General features: G+C 42.6%; 2 long non-coding RNA genes and 1 pseudogene across 3 annotated transcripts; 1 reads left to right on the top strand and 2 right to left on the bottom strand.

The window, feature by feature from the left end:
• Window positions 1-1,940: 1,940 nt before the first annotated feature.
• On the top strand, window positions 1,941-25,727 carry LOC146504862 (uncharacterized). The gene is made up of 2 exons (XR_014877433.1): window positions 1,941-2,805; window positions 25,676-25,727. It is a non-coding gene; the product is annotated as an uncharacterized LOC146504862 (long non-coding RNA).
• LOC146504864 (putative Bax inhibitor 1 pseudogene) lies at window positions 7,069-8,509 on the bottom strand (annotated as a pseudogene).
• Window positions 12,625-13,456, bottom strand: LOC146504863 (uncharacterized). Of its 2 annotated transcripts, none has more exons than XR_014877756.1 (3): window positions 13,133-13,456; window positions 12,907-13,017; window positions 12,625-12,777 (listed from the first exon to the last, which is right to left on the bottom strand). It is a non-coding gene; the product is annotated as an uncharacterized LOC146504863 (long non-coding RNA). The 2 variants fall into 2 exon arrangements; XR_014877755.1 differs by having other exon boundaries at window positions 12,907-13,020; window positions 13,133-13,454.
• Window positions 25,728-26,594: the final 867 nt, after the last annotated feature.

Raw genomic sequence — 26,594 nt, 5'->3', positions numbered from 1 at the left:
ATTGGTGCTGTAACTCATAGAGAAATAATTAACATTGTGAAGACATTTAAAAATAAAAAGTCCACTGACTGTTTTGGTATTGACATGATATTAGTTAAAAGTATTATAGAATATATAGTGCAACCTTTCGCATACATTTGTAATCTGTCCTTTCAAACTGGTGTATTTCCCTCACAAATGAAAATAGCAAAAGTTATTCCAATCCATAAAAAAACGGAGAGAGAAGTCAGTTTACCAATTATAGGCCAATATCACTGCTCCCACAGTTCTCAAAAATTTTAGAAAAGTTATTTGTTAATAGACTTGATAAATATATTGAGAAGCATAATCTCCTAAGTGATAACCAATATGGCTTTAGAGTGAAAAGGTCCACTTCGATTCCCACTGTCGCCAAAGTGCTTGCTCATAGGGGGTCATATGATTGTTGGGCTTTTCTCTGTATCTATGAAGCGCCTTGAGGCGACATTTGTTGTGATTTGGCGCTATATAAATGAAATTGAATTGAATTGAATTTTATTATTTGCTTCAAGCCCTGTGTACAGGAGCTGCATGCTAAAAGATCTTTTGTTAAAAGGGTTGGCTTAATAAGCAAATGCTTCAGCCAATACCTTTTGATTAGCCTTGTCTCATGCTTTCTTGCTTTGTGGTAAATCTTTGTTCTGTCTTCACTGAGATATTTTAATGCTAATCAATAAAAAAACATATCACATATCACATACTATCATGAAAATTACGGGGGTCTTATATCAAATGAATCATATATACTTAGGGACTTTATTAGTTAAAAGTCAAAGTTAAACCATTATAAATAGTTTTTCTCTAAGTGTAAAGGGGCAGTGACACCAGTGTCACTGTGGGTCCTTAAGGGATAAAGTCCAGCAGGTGACACTGTTTGCTTAAACGCTTCACAAGGCCTCAGCCTCAGAAAGAGCCTCAGTTCTCCCCACTGAAAAGGTCATAAAAGCAGTGAAAATTTAGTTTTTACAGAATAAAATGTGAACAAGCAGGACTGCCATCAATACAATATACATGTTTTACACACTCCTTTTGTTGTTGACATTTACAGGCTGTGTAATCTCATAGGCCGTTTTGGCATTTCTTCAGAAAAGTAACAAAAACCATCCAAAACGGACAAAACTACAAAAAATCAAATGACTCTTTCAACTCTACATACCTTAACTCAACATTCGGCCATAGTGGGATAAACGTGAAATCAACAATATTCAATATAATCGCATGTAGTGTTGGTAGCTTTAGCGTCACCGCTTTCCGCTTCGTCATGACGCAACAGTTTGGCCCAAACAGACTCCTTGACTGTGTGTTGTGTTGTTTTTAAAAAGACAAGATAACTCTTTCAACTATAAATACATTAACTCAACATTCGGCCATAGTGGGATAAAACGTAAAATTAACAATATTCTATAAATGCAACTAGAAATTGCATGTAATGTTGCTAGCGTAGCATTAGCTTACAGGCTTTTTAGAATGCGCAACCGCGCCTCTGCATTTTCATTAATTGTGACAAAAACAAAACAAACGAACAACTCACCGTTTATTCGATTGTGAGGCGATATAAAGATGAATGAATCGGCCGGGTTATTGCACGCTGTCAAGTAGTGATGTGTCCTGTGTGTCGAAGCGTCGAATCGTGTGTCGGGTAATCTTGGGGGCGTGTCTGTGAAGCGCGTATCGAGGCTTGCTTTGATTACGTAGCAGTGACGTTCGAGGCCTCGCGGGCAGTCCGTACCACGTGACTGATTCAGGGACTGGTTCACCGGTTCGCGCCAGATTCGAAATAAAATGGACAGAAAAACACAGCTGATTTCCCATCACACTGTGTTATGGAATTGGATTACGTACGTGTTACATAGTTACTTGAGCATTTCCTTAATCGATGGAACCAGGAAGGAAGAGATTTTTTATTTTATTTTATCTCTCCTAATAAAGATATGCACACAGTAATAAATATCACAAATGATAAGCACCATAATATAAATAAACAACACTAAAGATCCTATAATCTGATTTCTGTCTTTGAGTTTATTAAAAAGTGAAGCGCCAAATACTAGTTTGTGTCATTATCCAGATGTACATAAGCATGATTACACAGGTACTAGCGGTTTTTGATTATCGATTAAAATCGATTCTAGCTTGGATAACGTGATATCGATTCATTAAAATTCTGAATCGATTTTTAATATAAATATTAATACATTTCAACCACCACCAAACAGCTAAAACAGTAAATGAGAGCAGGTACACCAATTCTGCACAAAGACGTGCAAAAACACAAAGCGCTGACGCGTCAGAATCAGTGAAATGTCGCCTTTCTCACCAGACAGCACGGACACGGTCGGGGCTGAAAGCCGACAGCTCACTGATTCTAATCTAAGACATCTGCTGTGATGCTTACACATTAGATAAAGTCTCGAAAGTGTCAGCTTTCTTTTTATAGTTATAAAAATATGCAAATGTACTGATCTATGATCTGAATTATACTATTGACTGACTGTCTGAGGCTAACAGTTACACAAACATACCAAAACTCTGTCCTGATAGTTTCCACTTTCTCTTTTGTTTCACACATACTGAGACAATATTCAGGATAAATAACCAAGAAAACAATTTATTTATTCAGTTTAGAGGTTTACACATCATTATAATCACAGAGCCTTCACTTGAATTGTCCACTTGATGGCGCAGTAGAGCAAATGAATCATCACAATGCTTCGAACCATGAGTCGACCAATTGGGTGGAAAGCTTCAGTTCATCATGAGGCTTCATCTCACCATCACTACTGTCAAGTAGTCTGTACTGTATAATTTGTCAATATCTAACAGCTGCCAGATGACAAGAACATGAAGCGTTATTGACCCGGAACTTATGCAGGGGGGGGGTGGCTTACTGAGCTTAAGCCCGGGATGTTTTTTCAAAAGCCCGGGGTCTTTTGGAGTGTAATTTTTTTCATAGTTAGATGCCTTGCTGACAACTGTATAAAACAAAAACTACACACAATACACGAAACACATAGTGCACACTGTGGGAATTTACGACTGTGCATAACCCCCCCCTAATATTGGTATGATCCAAACTCAGGCACTAAGCGGGGCGGGGACAGCTGCAGCCTGTTGGAGAAACGGAGCCAGGCAGACAGGAGAACTGAAGTTCGACCAGGTACCAAAACAAATCATTCCTACTGTACAAATAATGTAAATATGACGGTGTATCACGAAAGATTTATAACAAACTGATCACTTGACCCATATTACGTTACTTGCTCTTCAAGTGAATCAACAAATGGCGACATCAGGGCTGTGCAGAGAGGTTTAAAGGGGCGGGTGCTCAAAGTTAAAAAGGGGCACATTGAACCAGGCTGAATAACAACAACACACATTCATCAAGAATCTAATATGGGAAGGGCAGGGCTGTGTTGATCTGAGACTGTAGACAGTAAAAAGTCCATAGGAGAGATGGTAGCTGATTAAACAAGTATCATGAGATAATAACAAAATGCAAAGATTGGTGACAGTGCTTGGAACCATAAGGCAACAAAAAAAACTGTGAGAAATAATTTAGGCTCTGCCTGTGAATCACTCTTTGCTTCTCTTCTTCCTTCCATCATTTCATATATCACTCTCCACTTGCTGTCTATCTGAGAACAAGGCACAACTTGCTATTGCAATAAACTATAATCTAATTATCCACACCTAACAACTCTTGCACTTAATCTATAATAAAATGATGACAGAAAAATGTTATAGCACTGCCTTTAGTAGCCTCACACAGCTCCTACTGTTCCCTCCTCATGTCCTTACCAGGCATGTCTGGACAATGTTATATCATGAGTAATATATATATTTTTAATCCATCTAAATAAAACACACACATGCACGCACACACAGTGACATTTTAGACCTCCTTCAGAATACTGTATATACTATGGGCATCACGGTGCTGATCCAGAATCCTTACATTATTATTTATTACTAGAGCTACAATAATAAAGCAATGAGGAGGGGGGAAGTAATAAATATGAAATAATGTATTTATGATTCCATTTGTTTCACTATCCACTCTGTGCAGGAGCAAAGCTTTTTTAAACTGTAGAGATACAATCATTTTACTGCTGTAAAATCCAAATTTTGTCTTATTTAAAATATAAATCTAATATAATCTGCTTCTTAATGTATGTTCTTTAAAATACAGCGTGTGTTTTTTTTAATATATTATAATTATAATAATGCATAATTATGTGGACATGCATATTAGACCGTTTTTTAGTGAAATATAATCCTTCCAGAAAGGCAGGAAAAGCCCGGAAACTTCTTTAAAACTAAATATGTTCCCTAAAACGGTGACAGAGCTACAGACGCATGACAGCCTTACACAGGTAGCCAGCAGCTATGACCAGCACTACCTGTGCAGTTAATAAAAGGACAGGTAATGTTTGTCGCGCTGTTGCACACACAGCACGCTCGTTTGTTTCCGTTTGTCAGTTGCAACAAGACAACTTACCAACGTGTACGTAATAAGCCAATACTCCTGTGTGCTATACACTACAGTGTACGCTGTACACCTACTTACTGGTTTTGTCGCATCAGTCTGTGTCTCTGAATTAACTTGTGTTTCTCCTACAGCTCCGGATCGCTGGAGCCCCCCCCCCCCCCCCCCCCCCCCCTCTGCACGTGCCTGGGCGACATGAAAAGCCGAACAACAACAATGCTGTTTCTTTAGAGAGTCTTAGCTTACGTGTGTTTATTTCATATTTTCAGTTGTTTCCCTCCACGGCTAAATAAATCGGTTTCAGTAATGCACTGATATACAGGAATGGACATAAGGGGCTTCTTTCAAAGAAAAAAACTCTGGTAGTATTTTATATATTGTGCTTTGTATGTTGTTCAGTATATTTCTATGCAAAACAAGAGGAACTTCAATACACAGCAGTATATTCACAGTTTAAACCAGATATTTACATACACTTTATGGAAAACACAAGAACATTTTTTTTTACTGTACAACATCAATTTAGAGTAAACTTGTTTTGTTTTGGATAAATAAATATTGAAATATCTTTTGAATTAGTTAAATGTCAGAATAAAGAGAGACAGCTGTCTATTTTATCACTTTCATCAAATTTAGGAGTACATGTACACTAAGTTTATTGTTAATTGATAAGAAAACTGCAGATGATTCCATTCTGAGCTGAAGAAGCTTATGATTGGTTAGCAGAGTCCATGTGAGTAAATTGGTGGCACAGCTGTGGATGCATATAAGGCAAAACACAGATCCTGTTTCTTTAAAATGGGAAAATCAAGAGATGTCAACCAAAACACCAGGAAAAGAATTGTGGAGCTCCATAAGTGTGGCTCAGTTATGAATACAATTTGGTGCCATTTGCAATTAAGAAATACAGACAATTTTTCTCTTTACTCTTAAAGTTAACAAATATGTTTTGTTATATTTATCAATCTACAAAAATTAACATTTAGTCTGATTTGATATTACAATTAAAAAAGTGTTTTTATCTGAAGAGTTTGTAAATATCTTGTTTCAACTGTATATTTGATGATTGTCAGCACAAAGAGGGAGAGAGAGGAAGAGAGAGGGAGAGAGAGGAAGAGAGAGGGAGAGAGAGGAACAGAGAGGAGAATGAGGACAGAACAGAGATGGAACAAGAGCAGGTGAGACACACATGTTAGTCAAATGGTTGTTTACCAAAAGCATCACCGTATCATAGGTACTCATGTATCTCCCCATATGGAAAAGAAATAGTAAAAACTTATATGATTTACTCATGAAAGTGGCCACTTTCTCATTACTTTCATATATTGTTTTAGTAAGAATCCAAAACATACAAGTTTCATTATATAATTCTTCAAGGGATCTTATATCTGTTTTCACTCTTGTATGCTTTTCATACAAGTTTCACACAAAACAGATACAAACTTTATAAGATTTATATATATCTTTTCCATATGGGTCGTACCTAGTGTTTCTTTTTAGGTTTGTTATTTTTCCAATTCTATATTTATTAAGTTATGCAGGCTTGTTTGCACAACAAGGCTAAATAATTATATAAACTTTTCTCAATCTAAATAGTGGACCGATCCGATATTACGTATCGGTATCGGTCCGATACTGACCCAAATTACTGGATCGGATATCGGCGAGAAATAAAAAAAATGTAATCCGATCCATTAAATATCAAAAAAGCACCTCACAAAACTTGCTACACGGCGTAACTCGGCTCGTAACCGTAGCAGTTGCAGCAGTGTGGATCACGTGGTAGAGCGGCTGTGTGTATTTGTAGCCTAGCTAGCAAACCAGCATTTCATCTCCGAGGAAGTTTTCCCAGAGAGAATTAAAGCAAGTGTGTAAGTTCATCTCTGAATGTCTGTAAAGCGTTCCCACGTTAAGCTTAACAACCATATTGCTACTTCAATCGTGAAACTGCTTAATGATCAGCTGATCGGCTTTTCTGTCGCGAGTCCGTCTCTCTTCTTAGTTTTTGGCCCACTTCTCACCAGAAAGAGGAAACCAGCGGCTGAACAACAGCAGCACTATTAAGCTTGATAAGCTGTTGTTAGAATTAATTTAATATTACCTTCTACACCAGGATCTTTTTCTACGCAGCTGACGGCTGGTAACTGTGCAGGGGCGGATCTAGCAAAGTTTAGCCAGGGGGGCCGATAGGGTATGAACAGGGAAAAGGGGGCACAAAGACATACTTTTCTTTCTTATTCTCATTTAAAATGTCTAGCTTTTAAAAAATAATTGTCTGACTCTTACACCCAAAGTTTTAATCTGATGTAAAATATATAGAAGTCCATTACTGTATATAGTAACTGTTAAGTCTAATATACCCTAGTAAGCTATAGTACTTTTTCCTTTGGGAAGGTACCATCTGTGCAGTCTGCAATTCTGTTGAAGAAAGATGTTGAATCTATTTAATTATTCTTGAAAAATAATTTATTTTTGTGCATTTCAGCCAGCACAAAAATGGCTGACCCAGCCAGCCCAGACTCGCAAAGTCCTCAGAATGCCGGCTAAAGCGAGATGTGGCGTTCTGCATTAACCTCCTCTCTAGCATAACCTTGTTCACCAAGCGTACAAACAACCCACATAAAATGTTGTAGTCGTTGTTTATTGTCAACAATAAAACAATCATGAACAGAAGCATGCAGCGTTTGTGTTCTTTCAAGCAATGTAATAACACAGCATACATGCACTCATTTCACACATCGGTCGTTATCATGTTGCACAAAATACGTTCGGAGAACGTCTTCCTGTTCTTCTCCTTCGTGGAAAGAATGATCAGCAGTCTCCTAAAAATGCTAATGAAATCCATAAACAAGGTCACACAGTGCCAGATGTAGTCCTTGTCCCCGTTCTCTGCTTTCTCGATAATGAGCTGAGTGTCAAACAGGACAAAGCCGCACATGACGAGCTGTCCCAGGTACGTGTTCGCCTCAAACAGAAGCGTAGATCCAAAGAACACGTTCGCCAGAGACATCAGCAACAGGATAGAAAAACCGGACATGAGTGTGCCTCGGAGGAACAGGTGGCTCCTGTGTGTGTCGTACAAGGCGCTGAGAGTGAAGCAGATGAAAATCACAGAGGCTCCCAAGAAGGCGGTCGCGATGACATTCGAATCGACGGCGATGACACTGTCCAGTATGGGTCCGAGGCTAAAACCTGTGAGAAAGGCAAATCCTTGAAGGATTGCTAGTCTCTTCCTTTCTGTCTCATGATTATGGGGGGTCACGGCAAACCAGATAAACAACCCCAGTGAGGTGAGGGTAGCCACCGCAAGACAGATCAAGAACCACAGGACTGCGAGGGGGGGGGGGGCACCGCACTCACTGTAACCAGGCGTGCGACCAGATAGATGTAGACGTAGGAGCCGACAGCGACCAGACACATGCACATTGCCAAGCTTGAGTACACGTTTTTCAAGTGCGCCTGGGTGGAATCAGATATGTGGGTAAACTGGAAGAGGGCATCCATGTTGATGTGACGCCTAATGAAACTCTCTCTCTCTCTCTCTCTCTCTCTCTCTCTCTCTCTCTCTCTCTCTCTCAACCCAGTTCCTTTCGCTGCTTTATGGTTAATGCTCTCTCTCTCTCTCTCTCTCTCTCTCTCTCTCTCTCTCTCTCTCTCTCAACCCAGTTCCTTTCGCTGCTTTATAGTTAATGTGGTGTCTCAAAACACATACCTGTGCATATATACAGGACTGCTCCTCTGTCACTGAGAGAAGTGTTATCTGCGAAGCAATGGCAAACATATGACACAGACGTTACATGCTTCTTGTGATTCATGTTTATTGTGGCACAATGTGCAAAGCGGCAATCGTAGTACATAGGAAACATGGTAGGATGTTATATTTGTCATTCCGCGGCATCACTGATACACACTTGCATTAGTCCCTTCTTCTGTGTACGTTGTGTTAGTGTGTACATTCAACATACCCTGGGATGGAAAAGGCGGCCTTTGCTGGCCGTGCACCATATCAACACGACCGCGGACGGAAAGGCGGGGCTCGCGGGGGGTATGCCATTAGGGCCGCGCGGGACAGGGGGGTGCGTTTTTAAAACGCCCCCCTCTGGCTGTATATTTTATTACAGCGTGAAGAAAGCGTTGGCGTCGAGTCGGTTGTTTCCCTTAACCCTTGTGCGCCCGCCTGTTCTCGGGGCGTGGGTCGTGGTGACCCCCCGAGGGGCGTGTGTGTTGTTATTAGGATGGTATTGATGATGAGGATGATGATGATGATGGGGGGGGTCGTGGTGACCCCCCCTCGAGGCGTGTGTGTTGTTATTAGGATGGTATTGATGATGATGATGTTGATGATGATGGGGGGGTCTTGGTGACCCCCCCTCGGGGCGTGTGTGTTGTTATTAGGATGGTATTGATGATGATGATGATGATGATGATGGGGGGGTCACCAAGACCCCCCTCGGGGCATATGTGTGTTATTATGATGATGATTAGGGTGGGGGTCGCTAGGACCCCCTCGGGGCATATGTGTTATCATCATGATAGGGTTGGGGTCGCCAGGGCCCCCCGTGGGGCGCTCGTGTTACTACAACGTCGGTGGCGTCTGGGGAGCGGCGGCGCGGGAAGAAGAAGAAGAAGCGGCGCAGTCGGGACAGTACGTGACGGCGCAGTTGACGCACACGTGCACTCGGCACTCGTGGCACAGGTTCTTGGTCTTGACGTCTTTGCTCCTGGGACACACGCGGCACCTTCGCCTCTTGACCGGAGAGGAGTCACGTGGTACCGTAGCGTTATTATCATTAGAGGCGGCGCGTGTAGTACGAGCATCCGCGTCGGCCTCGGCGGCAGCACCTCGGGCTGCGGCTCTTCCTCCTCCTCTTCCTCCTCCTCCTCCTCGCGCTAACGCCCTGGCTTCGAGCATGGGGCGCGCGAGCGCTTTGCCCAGTCGCTCGAGGAAGAGCCTTCGCTTGTTGAGCTTGCCCGCCATCCAGTCGGGGTGAATTTCCCTCCAGAGCACAAACGAGTTGTAGGCCGCCACGTCGACCATGTTGTGGAAAAGGGCCACGGGCCACCTGCAGGTCTTTCTCCTGCAGCTGTACGTGCCCACGACCTTGTCCAGGTTGTCGACGCCTCCCTTGGTGCGGTTGTAATGCAGCACCAAGGGCGGTTTTGCGCCGCCGCTTCTGCCGTCGCTGCTTCTGTTGCTGCTGCTGCTGCTGCTGACGCCGATGCGGCGGCAAAGCCGGGGCTCGGGACCGGAACGATGGTAGCGAGGAGCGGTGGTGAGGAGCAGCACGTTCTTGTTCTTCTTTGCCACGTAGGAGAGGATAATCGTGTCGGGCCCTCGTCCTCCTCCTCCTCGTCCCGCGGAACAGCCGCCGAGTACTACTGATTCGACGGAGCCCACGGCCCTGCCCTTGACGCAGCGCAGCTCTCTGGGGATCTCGGGCCTGTTCGATCGCAGAGTGCCCAGCACGGTGTGGCCTCTTTCGCGATAGAGCCTGTCGGCGAGCTCGCGCGAGGTGAAAAAGTTGTCGCAGGTGACGTTGCGTCCCGGCGTCAATCCCTCGGTGAGGTCCACGACCACACGAGTGGCCAGGTGCTTTTCGTGAGGGCCGCGCTTGTCGGGCTTGCCGGTGTAGACTTGCATCTTCCACGCGTAGCTGGAACGGGCGTCGCACGCCACCCATATCTTGATCCCGTACCTGGCTGGTTTGCTGGGCATGTACTGTCTGAACGGACACCTTCCTGATGGAGAGATGGAGAGAGAGAGAGAGAGAGAGAGAGAGAGAGAGAGAGAGAGAGAGAGAGAGAGATGGGGAGAGAGAGAGAGAGAGAGATGGAGAGAGATGGAGAGAGAGAGAGAGAGAGAGAGAGAGAGAGAGAGAGAGAGAGATGGGGAGAGAGAGAGAGAGAGAGAGAGAGAGAGAGAGAGAGAGAGAGAGAGAGAGAAGGGGGACGTGAGTAACCCCACACACACACACACACACACACACACACACACACACACACGTACCTCTGAACGGCACCAGCCTCTCGTCGACGGTGACCTCCGGTCCCGGGCGGTACATGGCGGGCAACCTCGCGCACCACTCGTCCCACACGGCTCTGATGGGGGCCAGTTTGTTGTAGCTGCTATCGTCTCGCCTGGCCGGTCTGGTCTCTCTGTCGTCGAAGCGCAGCGCGCTCGAGTAGGCTCGAAAGGTCTTGAGCGGCATCGTGGCTCTGAACACGGACCTGCCGCTCTCGGCGTCCCACAGGCTGTCGCAGGCCTCTCCCCGGGACCTGTACACGCCGGCGAGCACGAGCAGCCCCACGTACGCTCGGAACTCGACGCGACCCATGGGTTTCCATCCGTCGATGGCGGGCCTGCGCCTGTCCGCTTCCAGGTTGGTCATGGCGATCACCGAGTCCTCGATCTCCGGCGGGAAGTAGGCCATGAACGAGGAGGCCTCGTCTCGCGCCGCCGCCACGGCCTCTTCGGTGGGGCCTCCTCGTCCTCGCGGGTCTTCTTCTTCTTCTTCTTCTTCTTCTTCTCCTCCTCCTCCTCCACAGTCTTTGTCTTCATAGTCTTCGTCGTCTTCTTCTTCTTCTTCTTCTTCTACTTCTTCTTCTTCTTCTTCTTCGTCATAATCATCGGCTACATCTGCATCGCGAGTTTCGCCGACAGCGCCATGGCGGCGATCGCGCCCAAGATCATGAACGCCACCTGCAGCACGGCCGGCGTCCTCTTGCCACAGCTCCGAAGCTCCCCACCCTGGTTCGGCGCCTGCTTCTTCGTCTTCGTCTCGGCCTTTCGGCTCGCCTTGCGAGCCGCCGTCCTGGCAAAGTTGCAACGGCATTTCACAACCCTGATCCTCTGTGTCCGCGTACCCTTGGTGGTCCGCCGCCTCATCGTTTTCGTCCGACTCCCGATCCTCCCGGTAGCGCTCCTCGTCTGCGAGCGTTCGGGCCGTCGTGTCGTTGTCGTCCCCCTCGGCCTCTTGCTCCTCTTCTTCCTCCTCCTCCGAGTTCTCCTCCTCTTCCTCCTCCTCCTCCGAGTTCTCCTCCTCTTGTTGCTGCTGCTGCTGCTGCTGCTGCTGCTGCTGCTGCTGCTCTTGGTCTTCCTCGACCCCTAGCCCTCGATAACGAAACGTGGCCGGTCGCAACAACGGAGCGACCGCAGCCCACCCCGCGTACGCCAAACGCGCTGGCGATGGCGACGGTGATGGTGAGCGGGAGGAGGAGGAGGACGATGATGACACCGCCGGTGAAAGCGGTCCAACTGTACCGACCTTTGTGCTCTTTGGCTCCCACGGTCTGGTGCGTGACATTGTCTTCTTCTTCTTCTTCTTCTTCTTCTTCTTCTTCTTCTTCTTTCACGTTGGCACCTTGTTGCCAGAGCTGTTGTTGTAGTACAGCCCGCGCCTGGATGCCGCCTCCGTAACCAAACCCCGACACACTTAGTACCCGCCATCCACGCTCTTATCGTCTCGCCACGCGACACGCTGTGCTTTCGCCGGGGTGTTTCTCGACCACCGATCTCTCTCTCTCTCTCTCTCTCTGTCTCATATCCACTCGGGGGGGGGGGGGGGGGGGGGATCTCGCGACCCCGACCTCCTCATTACACCCCTCCGTCCCTCCGCGGGGGATCTCGCGACCCCGACCTCCTCATTACACCCCTCCGTCCCTCCGCGGGGGATCTCGCGACCCCGACCTCCTCATTACACCCCTCCGTCCCTCCGCGGGGGATCTCGCGACCCCGACCTCCTCATTACACCCCTCCGCGGGGGATCTCGCGACCCCGACCTCCTCATTACACCCCTCCGTCCCTCCGTGGGGTACCCGCATCCCCCCGACCTCCTCATTACACCCCTCCGTCTCTCCGCGGGGGGACCCGCATCCCCCCGACCTCCTCATTCCATCCCTCCGTCCCTCCGTGGGGGTACCCGCATCCCCCCCCCCCCCGACCCCGACGCTCTCCCCCTGGCGGGTGCATCAGGGTTAATTAATTATTTAATGGTGTATTTAATCAATTCATTATGGCAGTCTTGGTGTTCCAAACATATGAGCTGACCATCTGACGTAAAAGATGGTCAGCTCAGTTTCTCAGTTTCAATGCATTCAACAAAAAGACATATTTTGTTGAACGCATTGAAACTGAGAACAATTTTTACCTTTTCCATGGCCACTTTGTGAATCATTTGTCCCAAATGTTCTGCTTCATCTTTTGAATCATCTTTAGATTCATCCTGTGTGGGTCTGCTATCATGTGTCCCATCCTCTTCAGATGCTGCCACCATCTGTTTTAAGAGAAGACAACAATATGTTTGGCTAATTTTTGATATATAGATTGTGGAAGCACTGAAACGGAGAATGAATTTCACCTCTCTTTGTGGCACAGGACACCCAGTTTTGTTTTTCATGGCTACCTTAGGAATCCTTTTACGTTCTTGTTCTTCCTCCTCTTCTGAATAGCCTTCAGATTCATCCTGTGTGGGTTTCCAGTCATCTGTCCCATCATCTTCAGATGAGCTCACAGACTGCTTTTAGAGCAGAAAAATATATATTTTGCTCATTTTCCATGGATGTGTGAAAACAACATATTTACATCGTTAACTACAGGAGAAGAAACTTAGCTGGATTTTTCTTGCCCACCTTAGGAACCCATTCTCTTGCTTCACTCTCCTCCACACCTGTCCTATCGTTTTTAGAAAAGATCACCATCTTTGCAGCAGCAAAGCCAGAATATGATTTGTCAATTTCAAAAGGAGCAAAGGCAAGCCGCTGAGGAGGGCTGGTCTCCAAGCTTGGTCCTTTTTCAGTGCCTCCATTTTGACTTTCACCAGGTGGTGGGATTTTTGACAGGTTAGGTCCAGGGTCCAAAGAAATTTCCTCTTCCGGCCCATACTTCACCTCACTGTCAAGGATCTGTGAATGAGCTCTAAAGGGGCTTTGCTCCAGGAACCTGAAAGTGTCAGAGGTTAAGCACAATAAGTGACCTTTGGGAGGGTTATTATGTAGTCTGGAAGTTTTTTTCAGATTGGAGCAGTCATCATATGGCATGCATTCATAATGGCCACAATCCACTAGGTTTAGGACCACAGTGGTGTTGATGTGGACAATTTCAGCCCTAATTTTATTTTGAAAGTTAAGCATTTCTTTTACAGGTTTTTCTTTTCCCCGTGTCCGTTAGTTTCAGGTAAGTATGAATTTTGGTTTAAATTTCGAAAGGTATTTCTTTTTTTGCATTTTGTTGTCTTCTTTTGTGTCCGTTACTTTGGCCTTTTTTCAATAAAGCGTTTTCAATGCCAAATTGTTTTCTGTGTCATTTTTTAATTTAAGGTTAGGGTCAGGGCCAATACAAGTAATCTGCAATAAATTACAGGTAGTAATAAAATAAAGTACTAACTCTTTTATGCTACGTCCACACCTACACGGGTATTTTTGAACACGCAGCTGTTTCGTCCATACGTAAACGGCGTTTCGAAACACCGAAAACTGAGACTCCTCATTGAAGTTCAGTGGAATGTATAAAGACCTACAAATCTTCAAGATTTAAGCATTCAATATGTAATATCGTGTGACAACATCACTGAAGAGTTTCCATTAAACTCCATAAAAATTAAAGATAAATGGTACTGAAGAGTACCATTTATCTCACTGTCATCTAAATTTTTATATCACATACCACACGCATCCCATACTTGAAGCACAGGTATGTATGTTTCTTTCATTCTATTAATCTATACCACCTTTACAGATGCACCTCATTTTCATATACTCGTACATGTATATATGAGAAGAAATTAGAAGGACACACCTAACATATCTAAACTCTCTTATGTATGTCCCTTTACTGTGACAAGTCCCACCCAATATAGTTAAAATGAGAGCCATTACCAACTTTTGGAAGATTGGCAAACCAAGAGAAGGGAAGCATCTGCTGCCTACAACTATGACTTTCTGTTACATTCAAGCACACGTTAAAAAAATTAAGGATATTTTAACCTACAAAATGGCACAAAGGAAATATAGACAAAAAAGTGTCAACAATATTGGAGGGAGAGTGGATGTTTGAGGATTCAAGAACAAGGGTGATGTGCAGAGCTGTAGTAACTACAGAGGGATAAAGCAGATGAGCCATGATGCGGCGCTACAGAAAGTTGTTGATGGTAGGTTAAGAAGAGAGGTGACAACAGTGAGCAGCAGCATGGCTTCATGTCGAGAAAGAGCACTACAAATGTGATGTTTGCTTTGAGAGTGTTGTCGGAGAAGTGTAGAGAAGGTCAGAATGAGCTGCACTGTGTCTTTGTAAATGTAGAGAAATCACATGATAGGGTCCCAAAAGACGAACTGTTGCACTGTCATGAGTGGCAGATAAATTGGTGAGGGTTGTGTAGGACATGTATGAGGATAGTGAGACAGTGATGAGACTTGAAGAGGTGGAGATATGATTTGGAGAGAAGAAGAATGAGTTCAAATACCTGGGGTCAACAATACAACGCAATCAACTATGCATAAGCAACGCAAAGAAGAGAGCGCCCTCCATCCACTCCCCCCACTTAGGCAACCTGCTATGATTTATGGTTTGCAGAAAGTGGCAATAACACAAAGGAAACAGATGGAGATGGAGAGTTAGAAAGGAGTATATCACAGGGACGGCTCATGATGAGCAGTTTGGATATCCTGAACAAAGGGCGGTGAAAATGGAGCTCCCAGGCAGGAGAAAAAAACCTCAGAGGAGGTTTACAAATGTAATGATAGAGGATAGAGAAGACTGGAGTGACAAAGGTGGATGATTTGGACTAAAATGGAAGCTAGATTAAATTCAAATTAAAACCATGTAGGTTGTTATGGTGTAACATTTATTTCAATATACAAAAACATTTTTAAAAATGTTTTCTGTCTCTGAGTCTCTCTTCCCGTCGCTCACCCTCTCTCAACTCTGTGGGTCTCCGCTGCAGTCAGGAGTTAAAGAGAAGAGGAAAATGTATAAAAGGGCAGAAAATGAAGCAGAATAAATAGAGCAGTAACGTCCCGGCCAAGCTGCCTCCCGGTTACTCGCTCACTGAAAGCTTAACCTGCTTCGCGATCCTCTTCGCAGGTCGCTGCTCTGTTACCGTTAATCCCCGGAGCGTGTCAGGTCCGACAAGTGCCATGTTTCATCTGAGAGGAAAACATCGCTTCCTCATACAGATTTCAAAATAAAAGCAGAGAGTGGCGCTTTTCAAGTACTTTTTTTTTAACCACATGGGACTGGTTTTTAGGATAAGGACATAATCTGACAGTGTGACTGGATATAGGAACATTTATAAAATTGCACTACTGGTGTTACAGTGGCAGATGGCTGGAATACCATTTGAGGAATCTATCCGTATGCATGTCATTCAAAATGCATTCCAAACTTTCCCAAATTCCTAAAAGTCTTCACTTTTGAATGGTAATAGAACCCCCCACCCCAGGCACCCTCCATACCATGAATGTGAAGTTTAATTTACATCCGCTCTTGATAAAGTAGTCATATAAAAATGTCTGAGGCTGCCCTTAAGTGTCTGATTGTCATTGTCTGCCCATAGAAGATCCCTTTGCTTCCACGATGTTCCTATGTAAACATGAATTCTGCTACCAATCACTTAAAGAATTTTCCCAAGGGTTTACACCAGGGATGTCCAAACTTTTTTCACTGAGGGCCACATACATAAAAATATAGGAGGGGCCACTTACTAGAAATTAGGTATATAACCTTAAATTTACTGTATTAAAGTTAGAAAAATCACTTAAAAATGGTCAAATATGTTATATTGTTGAATATAATTAAAGACAAAACTGCCTTCATCACAACTTTCCATAAATGGATCTTTATTGATTTATTCAGAAAAAGCTTTGGTCGCTCATTCTCAGAACAGCAGCCTCAGATTTCTTCTTAGAGAGAAGATTTACAGCACAGAGAAAAAACAATAGAGGGGAAAATGGGACGGGTACATTTCAAGTTTGTTATTTAAATTATTAGGCTTAGCAACACACCTATTAACGTTCGTTTGAAACCGTTATCAACATAACAGACTGAACTGGACTTAATAACAGGAGTGCATAATTTTAGTAAATTATTCTGGTGACTATCAGCTGCGCTGGGTTTGTAAATCGGGCCATCCAGCTGCGGTGCTGATCGCCACTCGTGCCAAAAATCAGGACAAATGTCACTTGATCAAGGAGCAGATCTGCATCAGATGAGATCAGCTGACTGCGTGTGCGTGCGCTGTGCACAGCGGTGTGTATTCTGTGTGTTAACAAGAAAAACGCATATAAGAAAGTGGTGCGCAAAAGCAGGGTAGTGACAGAATTGATGCGCATTATTGGTATTTGAAGCATGTGTACCTGCACATGGATGCTTATTAACACACGGGCACTGTGGAATATATTTTTTACTCACCTAAAGCGCTCGTGCTCTCGTCCACTCCCCGCAAAAAAATTAGCAGCTGTGCGGTGTCTGTGGCATCGGTGCTCTCATCAAAATCAAAAGCACAGCTTTATCAGACAGTTGCAGTTTAATGTTGGCTGACAAGTCTTCAATGCGTCGCACAACTTTATCTCTGGACATGCTGACGTTGTTGAAGTCCTGCACTTTTTCCGGGCACATTATTTCGGTGACTTTAACGAGGCCGTGTTTTATGAGGTCTCCATCTGAAAAAGGCTTGCCATGTGTTGCGGTGAGTTGGGCGACCTCATAGCTGGCTATTGGAGCCTTTTCCTGGACAATTTGAGCACGAAAAGATACTGTTGCTGACCCTGCAGGAGAGCTACCCTTTGCTTTAATTTCTGCTCTCACTCAGCACCAGTGTAAGATGCATAGGCCTGATGTTTGGTTTCATAATGAGGTCGTACATTATAGTCTTTCATAATTGCCACAGTTTCAGTGCAGATAAAACAGATACACTTCCCCTTGAATTCTTTGAAATATTCACTCTCCCTCCCACCGTGTCTGAAATTTTCTGCACTCACTTTCTACCTTTCGCTTCTTTGGTTCTGCCATGTTTAGTAACTTGGGGGTACATTTCTTCTGTGATTGTCCTTTTTGGTGGAGCAACTGCCTTGATTAACAGCAGCTCCCCCTGGTGTTAAAACTAATAAGTGCAATACACTCAAGCAAAAGTTGAAGTGCGGGCCATATTCTATTCTATTTATAAAATTACTGGCGGGCCAATTAAAAATGAACCGCGGGCTGGAGTTGGCCCGCAAGTAAGTTGTTTGGAAACCCCTGGTTTACACAATAAACCAGGCTGTTGTGGAGGACTGCGCCAACAAGCTTATAAAGACATAAATAGATACTGAACAGAACTGAGTTCTGTCCCATTTTCAAATGTTACCCTTGGGGAAAATTAATTGCCCACCCTGCATTAAGGGGACTGCAGACTATGCAATGCAGAGAACTGAGGGTTACCTTTAGCCAATGTGGGCCAATTAACAAACGCATTAAGTCAATTAAACTAAAATAACCTGTTTAATATGGTAAATTAACTTTAACTTGTATTTAAACAAAATGCTATCAATTTAAGAGAGAGCAAAAGACAGCCTGGTAGGTGTGATGGTTAGTGTCTAACCATAATATTCAACAACGTTAACGCTGTTGACCAGAGTACCAGAATACGTTCTGTATGAAATTGTTGCGCTTTTATTCTGAAATAAAATGACTATACTTCTGGAATACCCACCGATAACCCTGTGGTATTTTACAATGCTCAGAACGGGTGCGTGGAAGTTCTTATTTGAAACATTTTTATTCCATGTGTGGAGCGCACGAACATATATTTTTTTCCTCTTTATCAAAATTAGTTTTCTTGCCAAGCCTCTCTCTCCCGTGCCAGTTAGTCTTGACGGTGGTCGTCAATTTGTTCTGGCTCATTTGGAAGTCCACAGTACGCTAAACATCAAATATGCATCACCTGTCATGTTATCATTCAACTCACTTTCTCCTTGTTCTTATGTCTCTATGTGACAGATGGTTGTGGCTTAAAGAAAAGAAAGAAGTGAGTAATCAAGTGACCCCTCTCTGGGTTGATAGGCAGAACACTGAGAAAATAAGGACATGGAAGGGAGAGGTGAAGCTGCTGACAGAGATTAGAGAATTTATACAGTTTGAAGTGGATCTTCTCTGATTTTTATGTACCCACTTCACAGTCGACATGATGTTCTGAGACAAGTGGATATGTAGTCTGAGAACATGATCCGGGACTGCAAAGCGTCACATACCTTAAATATATTAAAGCTGTTAAGGCTAGGTTGCAGGGATATCAGATTCAGTGGTTCACGGGGGATCCCCTCAGATGTATGGGGTCTTATCAGCTCTCCATTCCACAAAAGCCAAAATTTAAGATATGGCTTTTCTGCAGGACACTGATAAGAAATGCTGGTGGTCCATGGAATCAGAGACTGGGTGGTCTATGGTTAGGATTGCTGGAGCAGAAAGGAAATAATAAATAAATAAATAAAAATCAGTGAGCACTTTCAGTTTTCTGTGTAGCTTTGCCATACAGTCAAGATGTCATTACTGACTAATGGAGTCTCTCATTTTGTAATCATTAATGTTTAATTAATCAATGGGCTAGTCTTTCCAAATCATCAACAGGGTTGCTGGGTTAGGTGCCTTGAAGGCTAATGAGTTTTCATTTAACCTGGCATGTTCCATAATAATTTGTCTATTTAGTCTCTATTGGCCATGCTAAATTTGCGTGGTGAATGAGCGATAACCCCAAATGTTGTGCAAAAGTATCTTTTTCTATGTGATTTACTTGTTAAAGAGTTGTAAAGCTGTTATGACTGAACACTGCTGTAGTCTATTAAAAAATGCTGAATTGCAATGTCCTGTTGGACGGAAGTCATATCTGAGGGATTAAATAAGGTCATTTTCCTGTTATGACTCAAATAGCACTTAAGAACTGCTGATGTCAGCTACACTAACTACTTTACATCCCTCCAGAATGTCAGCTTAATAGAGCTGAATGTTTACCGTTACATGTGTGACCTCAGTGCCACAGACAACAAATGGATAAAGTCTAACCTTCAGGCTACGGCTGCTGCCAATCAGTTTATTGATTAGCTCTTAACAGATGTTGAAATCAGTGAGACATTGTCAGCTGGCTGATGGGATTGCTCCCTGCTGAAATCACAATCCATTTGTTAGCCAAGAGCCCACAAATGTGTGAAATCAACAATCGATTAACCATTTGAAACCTAATCAGACTCATCTACTACGGCATTTTATAAAAACCATCATGATAATCTATGCAGTGATGGCATAGATCCCGAAGTGTCACTTTGTTGTGGTTAGGTTAACTTTGAGTATAATCAAATGAATGCTAACACCTTCAGATAAAATTCCCATTTAGTTTTGTACAAGGATAAAATATACACATTTATGGTCCTTACAAACACATCATTGTGACTTTAGTAATCCTTTGGCTGCCCCTCTAGATGGTGGGGATGTTATTATTTTCATTAATTACCATGGGACATGGTTTATGAGTGAATTTGGATAAAGTAGGACAAATTTTGACAAATGTCCTGACAAACTATAGACAGTACTTCTTTTCTTTTTTTTAATCTTCTGTCATTTTTATTTGAAACTAAAATCAGTCCTACCTGCAGTTTCATATATAATAAGGAAAGTCACTGACCGATCCTCTTGACACTCCAGAAAAGCAGAGACTTCCAGTGGTGCCGATCAGTGCATTGATTGTATGATCATCCGGGGACCATGTTGGAAACAGTGGTAAGACGGAAATAATTGGATGGCTAGATAAAAATCCGCTCACTGAGACTTGGATCAGTGATCACAGAGGTAGACATCCAGTAACCAATTGAAGATAAGGTCTGATGTGGTGTGAGGCTGTGTGAAGCAGCTGTAGTTCAGTGATATATGTATTATTATTCTGTATTACCTCAGAACATTTACTTTACAGATATAGCCTTTTAGAACAGTCCAACCTGTTGTAGCTGTCAGCGTAGACTCTTTTGAGATAATCTCTTAAATTCTCTTCATTTACCAGAATGTGACTGTGTCACACATTATTTTCACAGAACTGGCTGTAACTGAAGCTACAAAAATCCCCAGGACAAGTACTGTTTGTGTCATCCTCGATCCACTGGAGCAAAACCTGGTGATGGGAGCACAAAAGCACTGTAAGTATCAACATAAGCTGCCGAAGCTTTAGCCTTCTGTCACTATGGCTCAAGCTATTGATTAGCTGTTATGGCTTTTGCAGATGGCAGCAGGTCATACTGACTGCAATCCGTTTGCACACAGATGAGTGGTCAAGGGTGTAGGCCTACCTACTCACAAGTGACCCAATCTAGGATTTTTTTCTTTTAATCTTTTATATATTTATTTATTTATTAAAAATAAAATAAAAACAATTAGAGCATGCATGAATGATCTGCTCCAGGCAGGGCATCTAGTGATCTAACCCTGAACTAGTTTTCATCTAACCCTGAACTAATTTTCACTCAAATCTCCACATCATAGTCTCTATGTGAATCGTTATAAAACACAATATCTCCTTAGGAGGCATATTTACGCACTCATATGGTTTAAAGCCCCTGCCTGACTTTTCACAGGAGGGGGATGGACTCCTGCTCACAGACTTGACTTTAGGGACGAATCCTTAACTTGGAGATGCAACTCACAGAAGTAATAAGAACCATTTATCCTCATTGCCAGCACATCATTGAATCTCTTGCCTAAGGCATTTTGATGACTTGATGCATCTACACACCGAATTACAGATCTATGCCCTCTGCCAGTGGGTGCTGTAGAAGGTGCAAGTCCAAATGCCTCTGTATTCTTTATAAGTAAACAGGAATCATGAAAATGATAAAACAAATCCACAAGACTTTATTTCTAACACAAATAAAAGTTTAACTTTCAAACATATATTTTTGGAATATAGTTTGGGTTAGTGTATTTTTTGAGTATTAATACCAGGCAATCCACAGGCAAACATTGCTCAGGACTTCAATGTGCAGATAGCGATCTGGTCAATTTGATGGCAGATAAAGAACTATGTTTAAAGATGACCTAATCACTAGCACAACACTGATAAAAAGGCAGAGATCTCACAGGCCATAGATCTGAACAAAACATACATATAGAACATAATATTCATGCAATTTCAAAAAAATCAATAAAGGTTTTGGAAAAACTCCATAGACCTGTGCCTGCTTCAATTCTCTCTGAAGGTTTGTTGCACTTCCTACTTTCTTTAAGCCAATAATAATGGTGTCATACTGAAAGAGATGTCAGATTACCATCCACAATGATGCTTGACATCTTTACATTGCATCACTGGCCTGCAAGTGACACAAGAGCATTCTAATAAAGGTCATTAGCAACTTAAGCCAAACCCTGTGCATTAAAGCTGGGTTTTTCTGTCCCTTGTAAAGACCCATGTGGACAGCTGTGAACACCGTGGACGAAAGGTTGTTCTAATTATACCAGTTTCCCAGTCTGCTTTGAGTAAGCATGCATAGTAGTGCCCCTGTAATGGTCGTTTGGTCTCTAATAACGAACATAAAATTCTACTTCAGGTAAAATGTGCAAAAACAAAAAAGAAAAAAAAGAAAGAAAAAAGCATGGCATGACAAAAGCTGAAAGGACTTTTTGTCAGGATTCAACCGACTCTGAGCCAACATCTCAAGACTAAACTCTAGTAGTAATACATTTAGTATTACATACATGCTTTATGGCCTTTACGGACCACTAAGGAGCTTCAAGGGTTGCCATTCATGTACTAGAGTTACAGTTGTTTGCATGCGGAAACATTTCCTGGCTGTGCATCGACTTTGTCAAGCCTTGGTGATGCAGGCAGACTACAGTTTAATCTTTTCTGGATGATGAAGCGTATTGTTTTATTTCCACTGTAATTTTTATGTGGCCTACCTGCCTCAATAGAGGTAAAGTAATACTTGAAGTTCTTGGCACTTTATTAAATAACTGTGTTATAGCAAAATATTCATGCATGCTGCTGGACTTGAACTCTTTCACCAGCAGTTCTCAGAATGTGGATACTGAACAGCAGACTATATAAAAGACTTGTAAATAACTGACTGATGATGACTAGCTCTTCATCGATGATGGTCACCAATCATGACAGCAAAGCCTTTCAACTGCAAAGAGAGCACCGCTTCAGTGACAGTTGTCAGTCATGTGACACACAAAGACAAGTGATCCCTTGATGCAGCCATGCTGTCATTTTTTTCTGTCATACCATTGATCAGACATTCAGCACCCAGTAGATATCTATGCCTCGGACACTGTACTGTACATGTGCTCCTACTGACATGCAAATACGGCCAAAGAAACAAAACTACTTTTAGATTTCTGTAATCACAGTTAGATTTAGATTTTAGTTAGATTTTTTTCTAGTGCTGTCAGCGTTAATCTCTTTAATACAACGTTAACGCCATGACTGATTTAACGCTGCACAGCGTCAACACGTTAGCGCTGTTAGCTCGTTAATGTGTTAACGCCATGCAGCCCTTATTAGCGTTAACGTCATATTAATGAGATTAACGCTGACAGCACAAATTTTTTGGTAGATTTTCTTTACTTTTCGTTACATTTATACAATTAATTATAGAATATTGTCGTATCTGACTTGAAATATCTGATTGTGAAACAAACAAAAAAAGCAGGAAAAAAGAAGGTCGTTAAAACTAAAGAATGTGCCGCAGATTTTTAAAAACATCTAAAGCAAGTTTTGGTGCTTAGGAGAATATAAAGAAAAAGTCGGACCACATGAGATTCAATTTTAAATGATCGATAATATTGACTGAAAAATCAATAATGCAAGAACAGCAATATCTCACGAGTTGACCCAATGTTCTGAATACAAATCTGTGCGTCGACAGTTTGGTACTTGTGTCTATGTCCATTTACTTCATGCTTGATTAAACGTTGCTGCATACTGCTATGCCGTACATACAGAAAAAGCAAAAGCCACAGGTACTCTTCATCTATACCAGGGGTCAGCAACCTTTAACACCCAAAGAGCCACTTGGACCCGGTTTCCACGCAAAAGAAAACATTGGGAGCCGCAAATAATTTTGAAATCTAAAATGAAGATAACACTGTATATATTGTTTTTTTTACCTTTATGCTTTGTGTGAACAACTAAAGTAAGTAAGTAAAGTTTATTTATTAAGCGCTTTTCACAGACAGGCAGTCGCAAAGCGCTGTACACAAATTAAAATAAACAATACAATCAATAGACATTATATACAATGTAAAAGATCAAATGTAAATAATGTAAAGAATATAAAATACGTAGATCAACAAAAGGCTTGTTTGAACAGAAAGGTTTTTAACTGCTTTTTAAAAGAATCCACAGAGCAACTAAGGTGTGTTGCTTATGAAATCCATGAAGTGCTACAGAGAAAATTACATTTTATTTATGTAATTAACACATTTTGAACTCTTAAAAAAATATAACAAAAGGAAAGACACCCAGCTGAACTAAAATGATCCATGTAGCAAACAAAAACTGTTGTGAGCCGCCACCCTTATATTGTCTTTGGGCTTTTGGAGCCTTGACCTGACTTTTAAAAAGTAATTGGAAAAAAAGCACTATGCTGCTAAAAAAAATTGATATTTGCAAAATTCTGCCTAAATATGTATTTTACCTGGTTAATGTGTGTGGCGGGGCGTGGTCTGCAGCGCCGCTGCAGGGGAGGCGGACACACCTGAGCGGGACCCGCAATCACGCCTTGCTGCCTTAAAGTCTGCGCTCCCTCTGAAGACAGCTGAAAAGCTACAGCCGGCTGTATGAGTACAGCAACCGTGTGTGAAAAGCGATCAATAAAGAGATGCTGAAAAGCATGTTCATTCAAACATCGTCGGGTCTGCCGTGATATGTTTACAATGGGACTTATGGTCCCGAACCTCTGCGCACAGCATCTGCAGATCGGGGCTTTCATCTTTACGCAGGACTGTAAGCTGTTATCTGTGAGGCGTGAGCGGTGTTTGTTTCTAACATAGTTCATGGTGGAGAATAGCTGCTGACATAATGTGGATCCGAAGATCCATAATCGGCCTACCTGGGGTTGAAAGTCTCGATAAATGCATGGCGTTTCGGCGGGTACACCGGCTTGTGTGACGCTTATTTTGAGCGATGAAAAAATAATAAAATATAATTTTATTTTTATATTACAAAATCACAATAATCTTCCAATTTAGAACTACAAGTTAAAAAAAGAAGAACTAAACACAAATAAAATACACTTCAGCTAAATACTTCTAATTTATTTTCCCAAACCACCCGGAGCCGCAAAATGAAGACTAAAGAGCCGCGGGTTGCCGACCCCTGATCTATACTTTTGAGTGTGTAGTTGGTGATTGCTATGCTAATGGTCTGTCTGTGCGGCATTGATGAAAATACTTTATTTTTCACAAGCTAGATTAGTTTTGCAAGAAATGTATGATTGCAGTGTAATTTAACCCAGGTGATGAGAGCTCAATTAATTGCATTATTCATCATCTACTGATTTGTATGTTTGCACAAATAAATCTAAACTGTTTTCAGCAGCTTATAAATATGTCTGTGACCCTGTCAAGAGAATGTCACAGCTTTCTCACTGCAGCATGAGCTTTCTTCCGTAGAGACAGTGAGCAGGAAGGAGCTGGTAAGGAAAATTAATAAAAATACATTCATTTTAGAAGTAAGGGGCTCTTCTGGGACTAATTTTGAACAGTGACATGATATGATATAATGATTCAAAACAGAAGCAGAAATATGCGCCAACTACAACTACGACAACTGGCATTGGCTTACATCGTTATAGACTTCACTCATAGACTCACAGACACGATTTTGCAACAGAAAGCCAATCTAGGCCAGGAGACCTCTTGTATTCTGGCCAAGAATAGAAAAGGAAAGAGTGATGAACAGAAGAAAATGTGTGTAGCGCTCATAAATCTGATCAAGATGTTGTTTCCATTGTTATTCATATAATTGTGTATTAGCACCAGATGGCTTATGTGGCATTGTTACGTTCCCCTGAGGGGTATAGGCGGTGAGGGGGAAGTAACAAAATGTGTCCAGTTCAGAAAAAGGAGACAGAGGCAAAATGGTTCAATTAAAGAGTTTTATTAAAGTTTCTATTAATATTCAACTAAAAGAGACGGACAAGCCGCTATCACCATTTAAGGAAACAAACAAAACTCAAGCGTTGGTCAATAAAGTAAAACGTAAGTCAAAAAGAGAGAGCAGCTCACTAGCTGCAAACGCACAGCTTGCTGGCTACAACAGAACACCCACAGCTCACTAGCAGCAATCATCAAACACACCATTCAGTAGCTACAAACACACAGCTCACCAGCTGTAACCATTCACATGGCACTCTGGCCCAGAGCTCACCTTTCCCTGGGCTTAAATACTTTTAATTACTGAATTGAGTCAGCTGTGTAAAAGAGAAAGGGTGGCACCTCAGGCAGAAGAGATTGAAGGACACGCCCACACAGGCACCTTCAGGGGGAGGCCCTGCTAGGGCCGTAACAGGCATTGTGTGTGTGTGTGTGTGTGTGTGTGTGTGTTTGTTTTGTGAATGGAAATTAGAAGCTGTGGGTGCTTTTGCACAGGAAAAAAAACACTACTTGAGTAGGTTATTCATGCTTGTATAACTACCCAGGCTTCATTTACAACTTCCAGTGGATGAAAAAATTGAGTTAAGAAAAACATAAACAAAGGATGAGGAAAATTTTTTAAATGAGAAATAGAAGTGCAGAGGAAATGTGGGGGAGTACCTGGATGGAAAGAGAATGAGGAAATGCCAGCTAGTGACACAGGGAAATACATGGCACCTGTTCCTTCCTAGTGCCTAAAGAAAACTCTTTTGGCACACAAGATGTGAGGTTTTTTGGCTTCCCTGCTGTTTGGAAACAAGGTAATGAATGACACAAGCATGCAGTGTGGTGCTGTGAGCTAAATGCTATAAACAGTGTGACCTAATGACTGAGCCACATACACACTTTGTTCAGCTTAATCTTGTATTACCAAGGTGTCCCCTCAAGACAAAGCACATACAAGACTGGGTGCAAAAACGTTAGTGGAAATCAGCTGGAAATGCA

The sequence above is a fragment of the Neolamprologus multifasciatus genome, chromosome 13 (genome assembly GCF_963576455.1).
Source record: "Neolamprologus multifasciatus chromosome 13, fNeoMul1.2, whole genome shotgun sequence".
Taxonomy (NCBI): domain Eukaryota; kingdom Metazoa; phylum Chordata; class Actinopteri; order Cichliformes; family Cichlidae; genus Neolamprologus; species Neolamprologus multifasciatus.
This window is presented reverse-complemented; position numbering and strand designations above follow the sequence as displayed.